The sequence below is a fragment of the Periplaneta americana genome, chromosome 3 (assembly GCF_040183065.1).
Source record: "Periplaneta americana isolate PAMFEO1 chromosome 3, P.americana_PAMFEO1_priV1, whole genome shotgun sequence".
Classification (NCBI taxonomy): Eukaryota; Metazoa; Arthropoda; class Insecta; order Blattodea; family Blattidae; genus Periplaneta; species Periplaneta americana.
This window is the reverse complement of record NC_091119.1, coordinates 204,702,713-204,710,721: the sequence shown is the minus strand read 5'-3', so window position 1 is coordinate 204,710,721 and position 8,009 is coordinate 204,702,713. Positions and strand designations below refer to the sequence as shown.

Sequence of the window (8,009 nt, the reverse complement as noted above, 5' to 3'; positions counted from 1 at the left end):
ATTTTGGTTGCTCCGCAATTTGCTGTAATTGTTCAATTATAAATGAATCTTCAGAGGTTTGATCTTTAGAAATATATTGATAAACATCTGAAATGGGACAAACAAACGAGCTACCTTTGAAACAAATTACGTAGAAGTATAAGATTACTTTGTTCAGTTACGAAATGAATTACCAGTGGATGTACTGCATAGTGTACAATTTGCATCAGTCTGTAACACAATATGGAATATTAGGATGGGGTAGTACTTATAAAACTAACCTTAATCCACTACATTTATTGCATAGAAGAATATTTAAAACGTGTCTGGAAAAACGTATTAATTATCCTATCGAAAAATTGTTTTTAGAATTTAAAGTCTTGAAAATACATCAAATATATATCCATGCATTATTAAATTTTATTTGTCACATGAGTTCTATCGTTCAGATAAGAATTTAGATCATTGCGTTGCTAAAATTGAGGTTGCTAAGGTTGACGTTGCTAAGGGACTAAGTAAATGAGAAACAGTTGCCATTGTCTGCTGGAAGGAACTTCTTTACTTCTGTGGTTACTTCCACAAATCAGAACTAGGCTTTGTTAATTTGATAGTCTGATTAGTGCAATATGTAAAGTACTAATCAGCGATGTATGAAATGGAGGGGGAGAGGAACTGGCCACCCTAACCCATTTACTTACTTACTTATGGCTTTTAAGGAACCCGGAGGTTCATTGCCGCCCTCACATAAGCCCGCCATTGGTCCCTATCCTGAGCAAGATTAATCCAGTCTCTATCATCATATCCCACCTCCCTCAAATCCATTTTAATATTATCTTCCCATCTACGTCTCGGCCTCCCCAAATGTTTTTTTGCATCCAGCCTCCCAACTAACACTCTATATGCATTTCTGGATTCGCCTATACGTGCTACATGTCCTGCCCATCTCAAACGTCTGGAATTAATGTTCCTAATTATGTCAGGTGAAGAATACAATGCGTGCAGTTCTGTGTTGTGTAACTTTCTCCATTCTGCTGTAACTTCATCCCTCTTAGCCCCAAATTTTTCCTAAGCACCTTATTCTCATACACTCTTAACCTATGTTCCTCTCTCAGAGTGAGAGTGCAAGTTTCACAACCATAAAGTACAACCGGTAATATAACTGTTTTATAAATTCTAACTTTCAAATTTTTCGACAGCAGACTGGATGATAAAAGCTTCTCAACCGAATAATAACACGCATTTCCCATATTTATTCTGTGTTTAATTTCCTCCCGAGTATCATTTATATTTGTTACTGTTGCTCCAAGATATTTGAACTTCTCCACCTCTTCAAAAGATAAATTTCCAATTTTTATATTTTCATTTCGTACAATATTCTGGTCACGAGACATAATCATATACTTTGTCTTTTCGGGATTTACTTCCAAACCTATCTCTTTACTTGCTTCCAGTAAAATTCCCATGTTTCCGTAATCGTTTGTGGATTTTCTCCTAACATATTCACGTCATCCGCATAGACAAGCAGCTGATGTAACCCGTTCAATTCCAAACCCTCTCTGTTATCCCTGACTTTCTAATGACATACTCTAGAACAAAGTTAACTCACTATCTCCACAAATACTGTATTGTAAATACTGCACGTACTGCATTTCTGTTACGTTGTTTGAAGTTTTGATTGTATTCTGTTCATTATCCATGTATGTGTTCAGCCTAAAATTTACAGATGTGAAATTTTTAGCAAAAAAAAAAAAAATAGGTTTGTGCGACTACCGGCTATAACGACCGTAAAATGGCGGTCCCTTCGGAGTCGTTATAACCGGTTTCGACTGTAACTCAATCCCTACAGGGTGTTTAAAAAATACGGGGCATAATTTCAGGTATGTTTTTCCCACATGTAGACAATCAAAATAGTTCATTACAACATGTGTCCGGAAATGCTTTATTTCCGAGTTATGGCCTTCACAACATTGAAATTCACCGGAACGTTTTTCTTTCCACAGGTCGTTGCCGTCAAAGGAGACATTAAGAGGGCACTCTGACAGTTCATTCCGAGGCGAAGGTTACATTCAGTGTTGTGTAGGCGTTAGACTGTGCGACATGTATTCAAATCAAGAGCTGGCAGAGATACACTTCATGTACGGTAAGGCGGACGGCAATGCTGCGCTGACTCGTTGTTTGTACCAGGAGAGGTACCCACAGCGACAATGTCCAGATCGGAAGACATTTGTACGTCTCCATTGCCGTCTGTGCGAGTATGGAAAATTTAACTCTCCTGGTTTGGGAAGGGGACGACCAAGATCTACAAATCCAGAAGTACAGGAGGAGATTCTGGAGGCTGTGAACATGACTCTTTCTATCAGCACACGAAGGGTAACGTTACAAGTCAATGTTCCTCATACGACTGTCTGGAGACTGTTGAAAGAGTATCAATTATATCCTTATCATTTGCAACGTGTGCCTGATTTGGAATCCCTTCGGAATCGAATTGTGGCATGTTCTGAGGACATATGCAATACTCCTGGAGTTTGGGATCATGTTCGCAGGTCAATGAGACATCGATGTGAGGTCTGTATTCAAGCAGGAGGTGGACATTTTGAACATCTTCTGTAATGACAACGACCTGCGGAAAGAAAAACGTTCCGGTGAATTTCAATGTTGTGAAGGCCATAACTCGGAAATGAAGCATTTCCGGACACATGTTGTAATGAACTATTTTGATTGTCTACATGTGGGAAATACATACTGAAATTATGCCCCGTATTTTTAAACACCCTGTATATTACACTTTATTTCTTTCCTTTGGCTTTACTCCTAACTGCAGCTTTATTAGAAATTATATAAAAGGGACGGATAATGATTGCAATGAACTCAGAATTGAATCTGAAGCTGAAGGGCAAATGTGAGTCGGGGCAAACCTCAGGCATGACTAAGAGTTTAAGAATGCATGACTGTACATTTCCTTAACAAGCTGCAATGGTAGCCTATCACCTGAGCTACAGCTCTGGGAGTTAAGAGCCGTGCTAACGAACCCTTCCCTACGTCACCCTCACATAAAGCCAATTAAAATCTGGAAACGGAATTTCCCCTTTACAATTAGCTCTTTGTAGAGAATTCCTCGATACAACGCCACTGCCTCTATCCCTGCCCGGTGCAGCTCACAACGGTACAAATGCATCGCAGGCCTCATAATCTGATTCTGTAATCTTTCCTCTTTGGATTTCTGGGAAACTCGCCTTTCCAAGAACGTACCTGAAAATTAACATTAGCAGGATTATGTTCTGCACTTTGCAGACGATCAGGGAGTTATTGGACAAGATGTCGAATATGTGGTCAGAAAACTGCAGGAATAATATAAGAATGTGGGTTAGAGATAAACGTGGAAAACTCTTCTGGCAGACAGAATTTGTTCGGGTGAAACCCTTAGAGCGAACGGCGGCACTATCAAAACAACAGTACATATTTCTGTTCAGTCAGAGCTCGAAGATTGGTTGGAACCTCGTAACTGACACTAATAATGCGTCATTCATGAGGCAACTAAGCCAGGAGATAATGGGGTATGGTTTCCAGTTTCTTTTTCCCTAAAGCAATAGATAGATTCAAATATTTGGGAGGCACCGTAACCCGAAATGTTACCCAGGAGACAGAAATAAAAGGAAGGATTTTAAAATTAAAAAACACTGATTGGGGTAATATATTCTGTTCTCTGGAGCAATAATAATATGAAAAAGTTAAAAGAACATTTATTTGTGCAGTAGCGAAATTTTTTGTTTCTGCCTGAATGAAAGAGAAGACCTGCTGACATTAACTCTGCAAATTACATAAATATATATATATATATAAACAAATGGATAAATAAATAAACAAATGAATAAATAAATAAACAAATGGATAAATAAATAAATAAATAAATAAATAAACAAATGGATAAAAAAATAAATAAATAAACGGATAAATAAATTAATAAATGGATAATAAAATAAATGGTTAAATAAATAAATACATAAATAAATAATTAAATGGATAAACAAATAAATAGATATATATATATATAAATAAATGGGTAAACAAATAATAAATAAATGGATAAATAAATAAATAAATGGATAAATAAATGAATGAATAAATAAATAAATGGATAAGTAAATAAATAAACAAAGGGATAAATAAATAATTGGATAAATAAATACATGAATAAATAAATGTATAAACAAATACATAAATAAATATATCGATAAATAAATAAATAAGAAAATAAATGGATAAACAAATAAATAAATGGATAAATAAATTAAATAAAAATAAATAAATGAATAAAGAAATAAAGAAATTTATAAATAAATAAATAAGTGGATAAACAAATAAATAAATAATAAACAAATGAACGACTGAATAAATAAACAAATAAATAAATACATAATAAATAAGTAATTAAATAAATAAGTAAATAAATAAATAAATGGATAAATAAATGAATAAAAAAATAAAGAAATTTATAAATAAATAAATAAATGGATAAACAAATAAATAATAAACAAATGAACGATTGAATAAATAAACAAATAAATAAATACATAATAAATAAGCAATTAAATAAATAAGTAAATAAATAAACAATCTATGGTCATTAACGGAAGCAATGAAACAAAAATAATTTAAGACAAAGTTTTCTTGCAATATCAATTAGATGGTGTTTACTATATGAAGTACCTATGAAATGATCGTATTCGTCAGATCAGGCGCGTGGTTAAATTGATATGGTGGACAGTGAAGAAAAGGAACGTCATCTGTACGGTCCACCGCCTGCTCGAACTCATCCATGCATCCGATGGCTGTTTGTACTGCCTGCTCATTCAATTGTCGAACATGTAACATGAATAGAAAAAATTTGTTTCTAGATGACAGCTTGTGGATACATATTTTTAATTAAATTATTTATTATTATTATTATTATTATTATTATTATTATTATTATTATTATTATTATTACAATCAGGAAACTACAAAAAATCATATTAAATGTATTAAAAACAAGAATATATTAAATAAACTATTATATACATAAAAATGAACATGTCAGATATTTAAACAAAACCGAAATACAAATTAAAGAATTCACCCCCGTAAGAGTAAACGCTCGTGGTCGGGAGTTCAAAACCGCACTGTACATAAGCAGGAAAAAGACAAAATAAACAATTAATATAAGCAATAAAGTAGCACAGAATACAAAAACAAAAGCCTATATGATAAAAAGCAATCACAATTGAAAAGGTTTATAACTAATATTCACAAGTATATAGGACTAATATTTAATAATTAATTATCTAATCCTATGTTAAGTTCTCTTAATAACGTCTTTAATTTTAAGTTTAAATTTAATCGTACTTATGTTATTTAAAACAGGGCACTGACAAATTAATTTGTTGTATAATTTTAAGCCATAGTTGAAGTCATGTTTCATATCAGCAGCCGTTGAATTTTTTAATTCTGTGAAATGAAATAACATGTTTCTTCTCCTTTTATAATTATGCCAATATGTGTTGAAATTTTTCCTGTTCTTATGAAATAAAATTAATAATGTATATTTATATATCTGCTCCAATTTAAAAACGTTTAAATCCGAATAAAGACGTTTAGTAAGGTAATCAATAGACTCTTTCAGACAAATTTTCGTTATTCTCTTTCGTAGTAAATCCAGCGACTTTCTTAAGGATTTAGAAACACTGCCCCAACCAACAAAGCCATAATGTAATACAGATTGCACCAAGGATAAATAAATAAATCTTAAAATATTAATAGGGAGGTAAGAAGGAAGTATAACAAATCTATATACAGGTTCAGTTAAAAGTCCCACACCACCTAAATAACTTTTGAAGCATACGGTTCAGTGACATGAAACTTGGTATGTGAGGATAACCATATACTAAGAACTCAATAATGTATTACCGAGTTTTTTCTACTTCCGGTTTAACCGGAAGTAACTCCAACTCTCTTATTTTAAATGGAACACTCAATATATATTTATTTTATTTTTGAATAGTGCTCATTAAGACCTTTTAAAAAAGTACCCACACTCAATACTTCTGTACAAATTCAGTGTTGCTAAGTCAAGAAAACAAAAAAGTGTATCGAATATTAAAATAATAAAATACTCCTTCCTTAACAAAAACAAAACAAAGCTAGCTCACCTTCTAAATTATGTGTTCAAATTGGTAGCACTCAGCTGCTTTACAATGTGTCACTCGATCATAGAAACCATTTAAGGAATGATTTAACCAGGCTTTAGGAATATCTTGCACCACTTCCATTTTTATTTAGCAACACTGAATTTGTACAGAAATATCAAGTGTGGGTACTTTTTGAAAAGCTCTTAATGAGCACTATTCAAAAATAAAACAATATATTGGGTGTTCAATTTAAAATAAGAGAGTTGGAGTTACTTCCGGTTAAACCGGAAGTAGAAAAAACTCGGTAATACCATTATTGAGTTCTTAGTATATGGTTATCCTCACATACCAAGTTTCATGTCACTGAACCGTATGCTTCAAAAGTTATTTAGGTAGTGCATTTATTATTTTAGTATTCGATACACTTTTCTGTTTTCTTGACTTAGCAACACTGAATTTGTACAGAAGTATCAAGTGTGGGTAATTTTTTAAAAGCTCTTAATGAGTATCATTCAAAAATAAAATAATATATTAGGTAAAATCTGCTTTACAGGGAGCTTCACCTGAAAGACTAGATTTGCATAATATATACGTTACTGTGTACGTTAACAGAAAACCACAATTCCAAGTCACACAGAGATTGTGTGCACTCGTTGTGGGTCTCTGGCGTTTCGTCAGCCCACACGAGTTGTGTGGATATAAAGGGAAAAGTTGAGACGGTGTCGGGTGGAGTTCCCGGGTAGCTCAGTGGTAGAGCACTGGTACTTTCAACCAGAGGTCCCGGGATCGATACCTGGCCCCGGAACAATTTTTCCCTTGAAATTATTCAAATCTGCTTTACAGGGAGCTTCACCTGAAAGACTAGATTTGCATAATATATACGTTACTGTGTACGTTAACAGAAAACCACAATTCTAAGTCACACAGAGATTGTGTGCACTCGTTGTGGGTCTCTGGCTTTTCGTCAGCCCACGCGAGTTGTGTGGATATAAAGGGAAAAGTTGAGACGGTGTCGGGTGGAGTTCCCGGGTAGCTCAGTGGTAGAGCACTGGTACTTTCAACCAGAGGTCCCGGGATCGATACCCGGCCCCGGAACAATTTTTCCCTTGAAATTATTCAATATATTATGTGTTCAATTTAAAATAAGAGAGTTGGAGTTACTTCCAGTTAAACCGGAAGTAGAAAAAACTCGGCAATACCATTATTGAGTTCTTAATATATGGTTATCCTCACGTACCAAGTTTCATGTCACTGAACTACATGCTCCAGAAGTTATTTAGGTGGTGCGGGACTTTTCACTAACCCTGTATAATTTTGCGTAATTTGTTATTTGGTTTATCGTTTACGTCATAATCACATTTTATAATAACTGAAAAACGTGATTGTTTCATTACCATAGAAGACTTGGTAGTTCATAAATTATATTAAAATTCCACGAAATTGAATAATATCCGCGTGTTTAATTATATATATTAAAAACCGAATTCCATATGTACAAATATTTCAGTGCACGCCCTCTCTACAACACAATTAACCCGCCTCCGAATACAGAATTCGCATTTTAATTAGAGTCCATGCATTAAATATGTGCTGATATTGATAAAAATGCACGAGCGAGTTCATAATAATTGTGTTGCATTATATTAATGGTTAAAGGCTTGTTCCCCTCCTTTTCAGGGGGAGGGAGGGCTCCATAATACTCTAGCTCCCCATGCAATACAGGAACCAGCTTCTCTTTGCATGATATCTTCAACCGAAACATTCACACAGAGTCAAGAACTGACTTGAAAAGCACGAAAAAACATAACCCTGAGTTTGATATACAATTCTGTACATTCACTCTGCAGGCAGGCTTCCACGCTCCAA

At 34.0% G+C, this 8,009-nt stretch overlaps 1 non-coding gene across 1 annotated transcript; it reads left to right on the top strand.

Moving 5' to 3' along the window:
- Positions 1–7,166: 7,166 nt before the first annotated feature.
- TRNAK-UUU (transfer RNA lysine (anticodon UUU)) lies at positions 7,167–7,238 on the top strand. The gene has a single exon. It is a non-coding gene; the product is annotated as a tRNA-Lys (tRNA).
- Positions 7,239–8,009: the final 771 nt, after the last annotated feature.